The sequence below is a fragment of the Polistes dominula genome, unplaced genomic scaffold (assembly GCF_049000335.1).
Source record: "Polistes dominula isolate Pdom_NZ unplaced genomic scaffold, Pdom_raw_medaka contig_73, whole genome shotgun sequence".
Taxonomy (NCBI): Eukaryota; Metazoa; Arthropoda; class Insecta; order Hymenoptera; family Vespidae; genus Polistes; species Polistes dominula.
Genome location: NW_028300951.1, coordinates 5,308,537 through 5,321,267, shown reverse-complemented (window position 1 = coordinate 5,321,267; position 12,731 = coordinate 5,308,537). Strand labels below are relative to the sequence as shown.

At 27.2% G+C, this 12,731-nt stretch overlaps 2 long non-coding RNA genes across 5 annotated transcripts in view; one reads left to right on the top strand and one right to left on the bottom strand.

Annotated features, from left to right (window-relative positions):
* The window catches only part of LOC149032660 (uncharacterized), a 42,855-nt gene that overhangs the window by 24,771 nt on the left and 5,353 nt on the right, over nucleotides 1-12,731 (bottom strand). The window contains exons 2-4 of one of the 4 annotated variants that reach the window (XR_016176429.1): nucleotides 9,568-12,199; nucleotides 9,221-9,276; nucleotides 6,545-8,955 (exon numbers count right to left, since the gene is read on the bottom strand). This is a non-coding gene — a long non-coding RNA (uncharacterized LOC149032660). Of the gene's footprint in view, nucleotides 1-6,544; nucleotides 8,956-9,145; nucleotides 12,200-12,731 lie in introns of those variants that run through there. The other 3 variants (XR_016176428.1, XR_016176426.1, XR_016176427.1) reach the window with 3 other exon arrangements.
* The window catches only part of LOC149032659 (uncharacterized), a 79,269-nt gene continuing 78,633 nt past the window's right edge, over nucleotides 12,096-12,731 (top strand). Inside the window, exon 1 of the long non-coding RNA XR_016176433.1 lies at nucleotides 12,096-12,230. This is a non-coding gene — a long non-coding RNA (uncharacterized LOC149032659). The remainder of the gene's footprint in view (nucleotides 12,231-12,731) is intronic.

The window sequence follows — 12,731 nt, the reverse complement described above, 5'->3', positions numbered from 1 at the left end:
GAGAAAGGAAGAGAAGAAGAAAACACGTCGCTCGGTGGTGGTCCTCGTCTTGTTGTTGCCTTTTCGAGGTGGGGTAGATGGACCATCTTTAGGGGTGTGGAGAGGGTGAAGAGGAAGGGGGAGGGGTAGACCTGCATCATCGTTCTAGAACATATCGAGTATTCGAAGAAAAGTTACTTGACACATCTCTGTAACATTTGTTATTGTTTTTGTCGCGATTATAATCCCATTCCATGGCTCTTATTACGAAAGAAAAGTTTTTTACAAAACATTTTTTTTCTTTTTCTTTTCTTTTTTTTTTTTTTAAATGTCTATCGTTGTTTTAAAGTGTTCTTTTTTAATGAGTATCTTATTAACTCATTGCTAATCGGACATTTTATTTAGTTGGTCCAATAAATCAATTCGATTATTTGTTAAATAAATAAATGTGGCAAAAATTGTACGCAACTTATCGATCATTATATTTCAAATATAATATTAATATTTAATTTTATTATTTATATTATATTATATTATATTATATAATATAATATAATATAATATAATATAATATAATATAATATATATTATATTTTATTATATTAAAATATATACTACATATATTATTATTTATTATATTCTATTATATTAATATTAATATTAATATAATATTTCTCATATATGTATATGAGATTTTCATTCATTTATTTCTAATATATTTCTAATATATAATTCATTGTCAGTAACCAACAATTGTTTTAATATTTTTAATTTTATTTCTATTATTGATTAACACAGAGTTGGAAATATATTGTAACGGAATGATTATTTGTCAATTGTTCTAAATATTCTATTATAAATTTATTTACAAATGTCAAAAATGCAAGAATATATTGTACAATTAAAATTCTTTTATTCAATTGCAAGATAAACAAACAATATTCAATGTTTCAAATGTTACTGTATAAAAGAGAAAAGAAAAGAAAAAGAGAACGGATGCAGGAAGGGTAGAAATTTTTTTTAGCCCAACCTCGTTTTTTGTTTGTTTGTTAGTTAGTTAATTTTTTTTAATCTTGTTGGTAATACTGCTACGTTATTCATACTCTAACAGAACTTCTTGAGAAGTATTAGTCAGAGGGAAAAGCACAGTGGAGAACTGCTGTAGGGGTATCTAAAAATATTACCACCATACGTGATGAAAAAATCACAAAATTTTCTCCCCATTTTTGAATCCTTCCTCTTTCGATGTTACATTACTTATTTTTCTTTTTCGTTTTTTTTTTTAATTATTATTATTTTATTATTTTATTTTTATCATCAAGTTTTCTCCTTTCATATAAAATATATATATATATACATACGCATATATACGTGTGTACATAAAACTTTAGCAAGTAAGTACTACGCACTACGAACGTGAAAGGGGTGTATTCATAAATGTTTCTTCTTTTTTCTCTCATTTTTTTTTTTTACCAAAAAACGAAATACGAGAGAACCAGAAAGAGAAGGACAAGGAACCGTTTGTGCATTCGCCTTTACCCATCTCAACGAAGCCCTCTCTTTCTATCTATCTCTCTCTCTCTCTCCTTTTCTAACGAAAGAATCGTTTTATCGTTTACCAAACATACTACTATTTGCCTTTTAAGATAAGGAATAAGTTTATCATTTTACTATAGTAGATTAGAAAATTTTCCATTTATTTTTATAATTAACATTCCGATCAATTTGATCAAATACGAGAACATATTTGTTATATATTTTTACAACAGTTACGAAAAATGTTTTATATGATTATATTTGTAAATATTCAAAAAAATGGAAATGTTTTTTATGCTAAAAAAAAAAAAAAAATAAAGAAAAATAGATAAATTACGTACATTATTTCTCTCCATTCTAAAGTAATAGGGTCATCGTGTACATCATCGTTTATATGCATACACACTTGCTTATATACTTTGGTTTCTTTGTTCTCTTGTGAATGACACCGATACGAGTCAGCCCACGTGCTTGGATACGTTCATGTCGCCAAATATAAAACGCGAGTATATGCGAGTATGCCGAGTATACTCGTGTATTTTTCAAACTAAAATATCGCCCATTGTCTTAAAACTCTCTTTCTCTCGTTCTTATTTTAAAGTAAAACTTCTTTTTAGAAAAGAAAAAAAAATATATTAAGAAAATTTTCAAACAAAACGAAAAGTGAAAGATTTTCTGGCATGACTTTTTAAAAAACAATTTAAAGTACGATACGAAAAGTGCAAGGTCATTGATAACGAGAAAAAAAAATAAGAAACAAATATTTCACCAGCACATTAATAGAAAATAATCGTATAAAATGAACAAAGAATATAAAACCTAAGTGATTGCTAATATCAAAATTTATCCTTTATTTTTTTCTTTTTTTTTTATGATGAAATCTATACTTATGGTACGATTTTCGTGGAGGTATTGCAAACGTATATTAAATGTTCATTGTATAAGGAATAAGAGGTTAATAGATAAAAAGAATGAATGTCAAGATGTTCGTTACAAATGTTTGAATGATGCAAGAAATTGTAGTAGTATGATCTGAATGTTTTTGCTAGAAGACCTCATGCTGAGAAAGTATATAAAAGACATCCTTAATGTCTTTTCTTTTGCTTTTCCTCTTTTTTTTTTTTTTATTTATACATTTTCTTTTCTATGTCCGTAAAAACGAGAAAATGTTTCTCTTAACGTAGTTGGTATGATTATTTAAAAGATCGAACGTAAAGATAGATAGAGTTTATCGAATTTAAAAAAAATAAATAAATTTATAAAAGATGAGCGATATTTACTTTCTTATCTTTATCGTTTCGTGCATATATCAAACTCTTGATACGAAAGATATATATGTACATTTGAGATTTAAAAAAAAAAAAGGAAAAATATATCATATATCGAGGATATTTCATGTTGCCGTAAAAGATCCATGCATATTTACATTTTGATTTGGATAAGAAAAAAATACAAATAAAAATAACAAGACAAGGGTAAAAAAATTTTCAAATATATATTTCATCGTTATTATTGGTCAGAAATTTATTTTAAAATAATATTAATTGAAGCATGTAAAATTTGTGAAAAATTCTTACATTGAAAGTGATTATACAAGTTTACGAATAATTTCAATATTAACCCTTATCGGTTTTAAGTCATGTGGAAAATGACTTACAAATAATAAAAATTATTAATAATTAATAATTTCATATATTTGTATTATTCCTTCAAAAAACTAACAATTGTTTGTTTGTGTGTTGAACAATATTTATTGAAGCCATTTATAACTTACCAGGTGAGAATTATCAATATAAAAACCTGACAACTGATAATAACACATAATATAAATGATCAGTATTATGAAAAAAAAATATTAATTAATGTTAGTATTTATATAAAAAAAATAGTATCCTATATTATTATATAAATCTGACATAAACTTGACCCAATGATTACAATCGGTACAGACGATCTATTGAAAATCTTTTGACAAAATTTATTATTTATATTGAAAATACTCATATTATATGAGTGTGAACTAAAAATAGTATAAAACTTCGATAGAAAAAAATAAGCGTTCTTGTATTTTATAAATAAAACTATGGCCAGTATCGATAACAATATTTCTCAAATATTAAAAAAAAAAAAAAACCAAACATGAACAGAAATGAATTTATCCATGGAATTAAATTATTTCTATATTATAGTTATATACAAGAATTTTAATTCAGCCCACATATGGGGATCAATTTATTTGGATCCTAATAGTAGGGGATATCGAAATACATATATTTTCAAATATCAAACGGTATAATAAATGATGGTAAAAAATACAAAAGAAATTTTAATAAACATCTTTACCACCTGTCCTACTCAGCAGTACGACAGGATCATAACTACGACGTAGTAGGATTTTCCTGAGCAAAACCGGCTTTGGTGATGGTTATGCAGACAGTAAGAACAAAATAGATAGACAACCAGAAAGACAGAAAGAGAGTGAGAGAGAGATATAAGAAGAGAGTAGAAGAGTCAGAAATAGAAAGAGAGAAAGAAATAGACTGAAAGATCGAGACAACACACACATTGTGGGGTGTAGTACGTTTGAAACGAAGATAAGACTCTTCGAAACGTTTCTCGGATAAGAAATGGTCTAAAAGATAGGTCCAGGGTTTCTTTTATCAGGTCAGAAACTTTTTTTTTCTCTTTGTCTCTCATTTTCTCTATTTTTCGACAATTCTCTGTCAAAAATAATGATCAACTGTTGTATATCGTAAACTTAAAAATTTTCTTTTATTTTTTTTTTTTTTATGTCTTTTCTTTCCTTTTTTCTTTTTTTTTTCTACGGTCATTTCTCGGAAACAAATGTAAGTGACATAAACCAGATAAACATATTAAAAATCCAACAGAACTACTGGCTGCCACTTATGTTAAATAATGCTACGAAAAAAAGGACAACTTCGTTTTTTTGTTTTTACTTCTACTGCATGTTTTAGCATTAGGAGGGGGGTTCTAAAGGATCTTAGGTATCTCTTCCAGGAAGTGAAATTTCGCTCTTGAGAAAGGATAATTGGTCGAACGTGAGAACATGTGTAACACATATGTGTTGTCGCATACATCTATATATGTATATATAGTTACTTACGTATACAAAACTCTAAATTATTTCGATCATTCTACTTGGAAACTTTCCATTTAATCTTCTTCTTCTTCTTCTTCTTCTTCTTCTTCTTCTTCTTCTTCTTCTTCTTCTTCTCCTTTTTTTCTATTTTAACGAAATCTAGATCATTCCTGTAAGAACGTTTCTAATTACAAAACACTCATGGGATAATATATTCGACAAAGAATCATCAACAACAATGACCTGGTGACGGTGATACTGATCATGGTGGTGGTGGTGTTAGTAATGGTGATGGTGAACCACGATGGTGATGGTTGCTTGACTCCTCGTAGCTTCTGAAGTCGTTTTATTCCTTTTATTTTTCTACTCATTTTTTTCTCCCTTCTTCTCCTCCTTCTTTCTATCCTTTTCTCTTGGCTTCATTCTCCATCCACCCATCCGTCCATCCATCCATCCATCCATCCCTTTTCCTCTCTTCGTCCCTCTTCGTTCCTCTCCAAACAAAGCTCTTTTACCTTTAGTTTTCTTTCCTTTTGCGTTCGTGACTTCTCCCTGACCGTGGAACGGTGTTCTCAACCGTTATCATGTAACCACCGAAGATCATGCTTATATTTCTTTTTTCTCTCTTTTTTTTTGTTTTTGATTTCTTTTTAATTTTTAATCTTTTTACTTGTTTTTCTTTACTTCGATCTTCTTTCCATCCTTATCGCATTTTTCCTCTTTCACTCTTTTATTTTATTCTTTTAGTATGTATTTTTGTTCTTTGAATAACAGTTATCGAATCAAATGCATCGATCATTATTATTAGTTTCTTCTTTTTTTTATTTTTTTTTTTTATATGAATTCGTGAATATTTTTCTTTAGATATTATTTATCAGTAATTTCTTAAATATGTGATTTCAGCATAAGTAAAAAATTGTTAAGGTATAAGAACATTTATTTCTTATATTTAATATATATATTTATATATTAATATATATAATATTTATAATTTAATATATATATTGATAAAGAAATATTTATTTTAAATAAAATATATATTAAATATAATTATATATTTAATTTATAATAATATAATAAATATATAATTTTATTAATATTATAAAATATACATTAAATTTAATTAAATATATTCAATATAAATATATATTATATTGAGAAAAACAACGATAAGAAATTGTCAATAATGCAAATTAAATTTTATATTGATATTTCGTTGTATTTCTTTGGAAGATATATATATTTAAAATGATATATCCAAAAAAAAAAGGAAAAAAACGTATAATACGTTTTTTATAGACTTTTTATATACTCTTTATTTAGAAATGTATTTGTTAAATCTTTTCTTTATTGATAAATAATAATTGTTCGTATCATTAAAAAATATAACTCGAGTATTTTTGCTTTGACGGGGTAATATCTTTATCGAATGATAAGATTCTTAATCGTTTTTTCTTAAATTTTTCGTTATGATAATTTATTACTGTAAGAAAATGAATATTTGAATTTATAAAAATAAAATAAAGTGAAATAAAGTATAATTTCTTTCTTCATAAAAATATCTTTTCTAACACGAATATGCTTATTTGTGCTAATCCAAATGAAATACGAAAGATGCTACGAAAAATAAAATAAAACTCAAAATCCAAAACGTTTGCAAGTTTTGCGAAATATATAGCTTTTTATGAAGAAATCTGCTTACTAATTGAAATTAATTATGACAAGAACTAGAATGTTCTTATATAATTGAAAAAATTCGTAATTCAAAGAATTATATGAATATAAAATATTTTTTTATTTTAATTAATTCTTACCGACATAATATTAAATCAATACAAAGTATTATTATTATTATTATTATTATTATTATTATTATTATTATTATTATTATTATTATTATTATTATTTTGTTATTATTATTATTATTATTATTATTATTATTATCGTGTTTATGTTTGCAAGAAATTGTCAGATCGAGTTAAAAGGAAAGAAACGAAAAAGAAGGCAAGAAAAAAGAAAAAATTAATAGAACTAATAAATGAAATCCTACAAGAGGAAATGACTTGCGATATTCAAGTGAAATGCACACGACCTGTTACGGTAAACGCAATAATTTCTCGAGATAATATCGATGAGAACGAGGTGTGTGTGTAAGAGGTGCGAGCGAGGCTTTCTACGGGATTCATTCGATAAATGATCGAGATAAAAAAGGCACGATGTAATTGGTATTAATCGTGCGTGATAAGCGATTAGGATGATATAGCAGGACATATATACCTAATTTTCCCTTCATACATATTCAAAATCTAATAACCCTTTATGAACATTAAAAACAAACAACATCGTTGCCTTCTCGAGAGCTTACACTTTTCGTGTTGCTTGAAAATGTTTAAAGTGTAGCTTATCAAAAGAAATTTCATTACTTACTACATTACTTAATAATTAAAATTTATTAAAAAGAAACTAGAAACTTTTGCGAGACGATTTATTATATTATATCAAACAAACAAAAACTAAATAAATAAATAAAGTATAATTAAATACAGATAACTCTCTTATAATTAACACTTATCAATGTAATATTATTTTGAACTTACAACTCATGTCAATGTATCACGTCAGTAATATAATTCTCGCTGATAATTAATTGTATATTCCTCTATTAATAATAAAAAAAAAACTTCTTCTATAACAAGGTAAAAATAAGTTCCGAAAAAATGATATGCATTATGTGAAACCGTGTTATTATACGTGACCCCGAAGTTCATTATTCCTTCGCTTAAGATAATATACTTTTTAAATATGTCAAGCAATAATTACGTTATCAAGTGTTGTAAAAGTAACAGTATCGTACAAATATTGTTCGCAATTCTCTTATCGTGTTAGAACTAAACCGTTTTATAGAATGCCATTTATTGTATGTATAAGAGATTTAATGTCTTTTTAATATTAAATACATATGTATTCAATATTTTTCAATATTTTGTGCTACTAGAGAAGTTTCTTGCAATATATGAATCGTGTTATAGCAAAATCATATTGTAAGAAGATTAATTGTAATGATAAAAACATTCAAATTTTTTTCAATCGAATTTTTGTATCTTTTACTGCAATTTTTACATTCGATCTTTTCTTCTTTCCTCTTTCTCTCTCTCTCTCTCTCCCTCCCACTCTTTTATTTTTCTTTAAGATCAAATTTGTCTCGATTAATCGGACGAGCATAACAATTTCTACTTCATATAATGTATCGTCGTAGGACGATGTAAGTTTCCATTGACGGTATATATATATATATATATATATACATACCATACATATACCATAACGTATACTTTCTTATCCCGTTTAGCTCTCCCATTCGATGAACGCTCTTTCACGCGAGTACGACACTTTCTAACGTGATAAAATATATACCGGGTGTTCGAAATATTCCAAAAAATTGTGTACAAATAAAGGTTCGTATTCTGTCGTCACTTTTCCTTCCAATGTTTTGTCTCTTTTCTTTTCTTTTTGTTTTATTTTCTTTTCTATGCTTTTTGTTTTTTCAAATGTAAAAATAAATTTCTTTAATGTCAACTCGTGCCATTTCAAAAGAAAGACAATGTCGAACTTTAACCGAACTCTCCAACGAATTCAAACTTTATTCGTTCGATGATATTATTAACAAGAAATATTTGTTTTTCTTTTTCTTTCTTAATTATTGATATAAAATTACTTTAATTTTTTTTTCTTCTTTTATACATTTACGGTGAACAAATTTATATATTTATACTTGATACGATCTACGTTTCGCATTTAAATGATATGTGATACATGAAAAGATTTATATATAATGTATGTGTGTGTATTTGTTTTATATTATAAAATAATTTATTTTTATATACCAGATATATACAGGGTGATCTGTAACTGGTGGTACAAGCGAAAAGGGGTGCAGAAACATAAAAAAATAAATCAAAAATATAAAATAAATATTATTCCTTTAACGCTTTGTTTTCAAGAAAATCGACTTTGAATTTTCGCAAAGTAAGCGTGCACTTGATCATGTCTCGTTATAACAGACCTACGAACTTTTCGGAATTACCCTACGAACTTTTCAGAAATACCCTACGAACTTTTCGGAATTAACCTATATATATATATTTAGGCTATTCTTATATGAAAAGTTCGTAAGTCTATTATAACGAGGCATGATCAAGTGCACGCGTACTTTGCGAAAATTCAAAGTCGATTTTCTTGAAAATAAAGCCTTGAACGAAAAATATTTATTCTACATTTTCGATTTATTTTTTCATGTTTCTGCACTCCCTTTTCGCTTGTACCACCAGTTACAGATCACCCTGTATATTTATTAGAAATAAATTATATTATATTTATATAATATATAATATAATAATATATACTTTTTGTCAATAATTATTCTCTCTCTCTCTCTCTCTCTCTCTCTCTCTCTCTAATTATATTTTATTCGATAAAATTTAAATACGAAATAAGAGAATATAAAAAAAAGATATAATCATATAATATATTCTACACGCACGAATATGATAGACATGTAAATTTCAACGTGTGAAAGAAGATTACCATACCTAAGTACTTACATACCCAGGTTATATCCGAGAAACAGATAATTCGGCTTTTAACGTTGAACGTTTCTTCTTCTGAACAAGAAACATCAACAATAACAACAACAAAAAATAATATATATATATTATATATTATTTACTTATATATTCGACGATCGTTAAAGAAATTTTCAAAATTTTAAGTACTTATGTTACGCACATATACACGTATATATATTTGCATTTACATATCTAATACATAACTAAAATACATGTCTAACTACTTCTAAAGGTTCTTCGCGGAATATTTAACAAAATCTCAAACGTAAATTTATTTTACGTTTGTGGCCATCGACTCCAAAGGAAACGGCGACGTTCATTTCCTACCTTCATCTTCTTCTCCTTCTTCTTCTTCTTCTTATTTCTCTTTTTCTTATTCTTAAGTCGTTGTTTCTCTAAAGACATTAAAATCACGATTTACGGGCTAGGTTCTTACACCGACTCTGAAAGAAAAGGAAAAAAGTTTACAAGAGAAATAAATAAAAACGTTGAAAGAATAAAAATTAAAAAATAAAAAATAAAAATAACAACAACGAAAACATCATGAAAAAATTTCCTATCATTATTTTTACCTCTTGACATTTGGACGTTATCAAGATTGCGAGGAACCATATCAAATTATAGAATAAAGAAATATAAAAAAGAAAAAAGAAAAAGATATCAAATAATAAGAAAGGAAGGAAGAGACAGAAAGGACAAAGGTTAATTTGAATCTACGCATAATATATATATCTGTCCTTTTCTTTTATTTATTATTTCTTTTAATTTTTATTTGCTATTTTTTATTTCAATTCACATACTCGTTTCGCAACATCATAACGTCCTGTTCACCTATTTTCGAAGGACTTTAACGAACCATGACCAAAGTTGACTTTTCGTATCTTTTCTTTGGTAATAGTTTACTCATTTGATACTTGTATACTGTATTATTTGTCAACATGTATATTATATTTATATATAATTATATATACGTAAAAAATACAGTCGAAGTGTCGTAGTTGTGTGTAAGTATATTTACTCTAATGAAATTATTTCTCGTACGTTTAATTATCATCTTTCTTTTTTTCTTTTTAAATGATTTGAATAGTTTTTCTTGTTTTTCTTTTTTTTTCTAATAATTTGATCATTCGATTTTTTATCAAAGTGAGCTAAAATAAAAAAGCACTGTTAGATAAGCCAAATAATAATTCGTTTAATCCATAGAAAAAGTCATTAAGTAGTATTATGTAGTAAGTATTATAATCGTCCTTGTAAAACGATAAACATCGTCATTGGTGTGTAAGAAATGCGCCGAAAGCCGTGCGAAGATTTCGTAATAGATCCGACCTTAACATATGTATATATACATACATACATATATTCATGTAAATAGCATATACAGGATGTCCCACAAAGTCAGGACCAAATTTATACTATGTATTACGGTCATGTTGGTTAAGAAAATTCAAATAAAGTTACGAAAGGTAAAGTTGTGACAAATTTCGTAGCTATTGAAAATAAGAACGAAAAACTCTTATGGTATATTATAATACATACACGTGTTAATTACAAGTAAAAAAATAGTTATAAAAAAAAAATATAAAAAAAATATCGATTACATTGCAATATAAAAAATTGCATGTTAATTTTTATCTTATTTTATATAAGTTTATTATTATTTTTATTGCATTATCATTTGTATATTTTACCTTTCTTACTTTTTTTTTACTTTCACGTAATTTTTGTAAACTTATAAATCTTGAGAGTTAAACATTTGCATGCATTCGATTTTATACAGGAATTTGTTGACTTACTCGACCTCATGACGTAATTTAAATTTGGTTATGACATCATAGAAAAGAAAAAAAGAACCGAAAATCAAATGATTATCAAACAACAATTGAATTATTTTATTTTTACGTAACTCGCACCACTTATGTGCAAGTTGATTCGATCATAATTTATTACGATTTTTACGCAACACCAATACTTTTTTTCTAGTGCAATGATTTAAAAAAATATCACTTACGTATTTACTATAGTTACGAAATAGTACGATTAATGAGTTCGGACTCGGTGCAACTTCGATTTCTTCGATTGAATTCAAGACGTTTACGACTAAACCACATTGGTGATAGAGACGAGAGAGAAAGGTTCGACAAGATAAAAACGTAAGATCGATATTTCCGGTACTTTCGATCTCATCACAGTCACCGATAAAAATGGTAAAGTAAAAAGAAAAAGAAATAAAATAAATGAAAACTTTCCAAATTTTTTAATGAATAAGATTTATTTTTAATACAACACATTCAATATTATATTATAAAATTATAGAAATTATTTTTTATATCAAATACCTAGTATATTCTAGAAAAATGAAAAATGTCAACTTACAAAATAACAAAAACAAATAAATGAAAAAGAACCCGTGTGAAAAACCTTTCTCTACAATAGATAGTAAAATTTTCTCAAACTCGGCAGCAAAAAAAAAGCAAAAAAAAGAAAAAGGAGATAGAGAAAGATAAGGGCTTAAAGTAACGATTATGCGAAAAAAAAGAAGATAGAGAGAAGGTTAAAACGATTTCGCTTATACTACAGTCCCAATGGTGTGGAAGTTGTGTTAACGCGTACATATATAATATAAAGTCGCGAGAATATTGAGCTTTGTCGAGCTGACGAGGCGGTCGTAAGGGGAACCGGATACGATAAGCACCTTATCACAGAACTGCCTCCAAGTGGGGCACATATGGTAAGGGGGGGTGTAGTCTCAGTTCCCGGCAAGGCGGTGGCTAGTGGTGGGGGGGCGTAGTCTCGGTTACCGGAGAAACAGTGACAACTAGTAGTGGAGGGTCGCAGTCTCGGTTACCGGCGAAACGACGACAGCTAGTGGTGGGGAGCGCAGTCTCGGTTGCCGGCAAGATGGCGACGGCGACGGCCAGTGGTGGAAGTTGTCTCGGGTGCCGGTGCGCAGTAGCGGCATCTAATAGTTGGAGAGGGGGAGACACAAAAAGGTATTAGTCGCCTAGCAGCGGTGCACACGTAGCCGGTACTGCCCGTGCGTATACACACAGGCGGGGGGAGGGTTCTTTTATCGTTCGTTCTTCTATTGTGTCCAATATATCGATAAAGTAAAAAGAATTATCATGGGAAAACGTTTCCTCCTCTTTCCTATGAAAATTATTCTTATTTTATCTTGCTACAATAAACTAGTTAAATATTATTCGTATTTTTAATATTTAATATAATAAATAATATTAATAAATAATAATAAATAATATTTATATATGTATATATTATTATTATTATTATTATTATTATTATTATTATTATTATTATTATTATTATTATTATTATTATTATTATTATTATTATTATTATTATTTATTCTTGTTGTTTTTATCGTTGTTTCGAATAAATAAATATCGTCATTTTCTTTTTCTCTCTCTTTCTCTATCTTCTTTTCATTTGCGATAAATATATAATTGTATAAATTTTATTTAGACACAAAATTT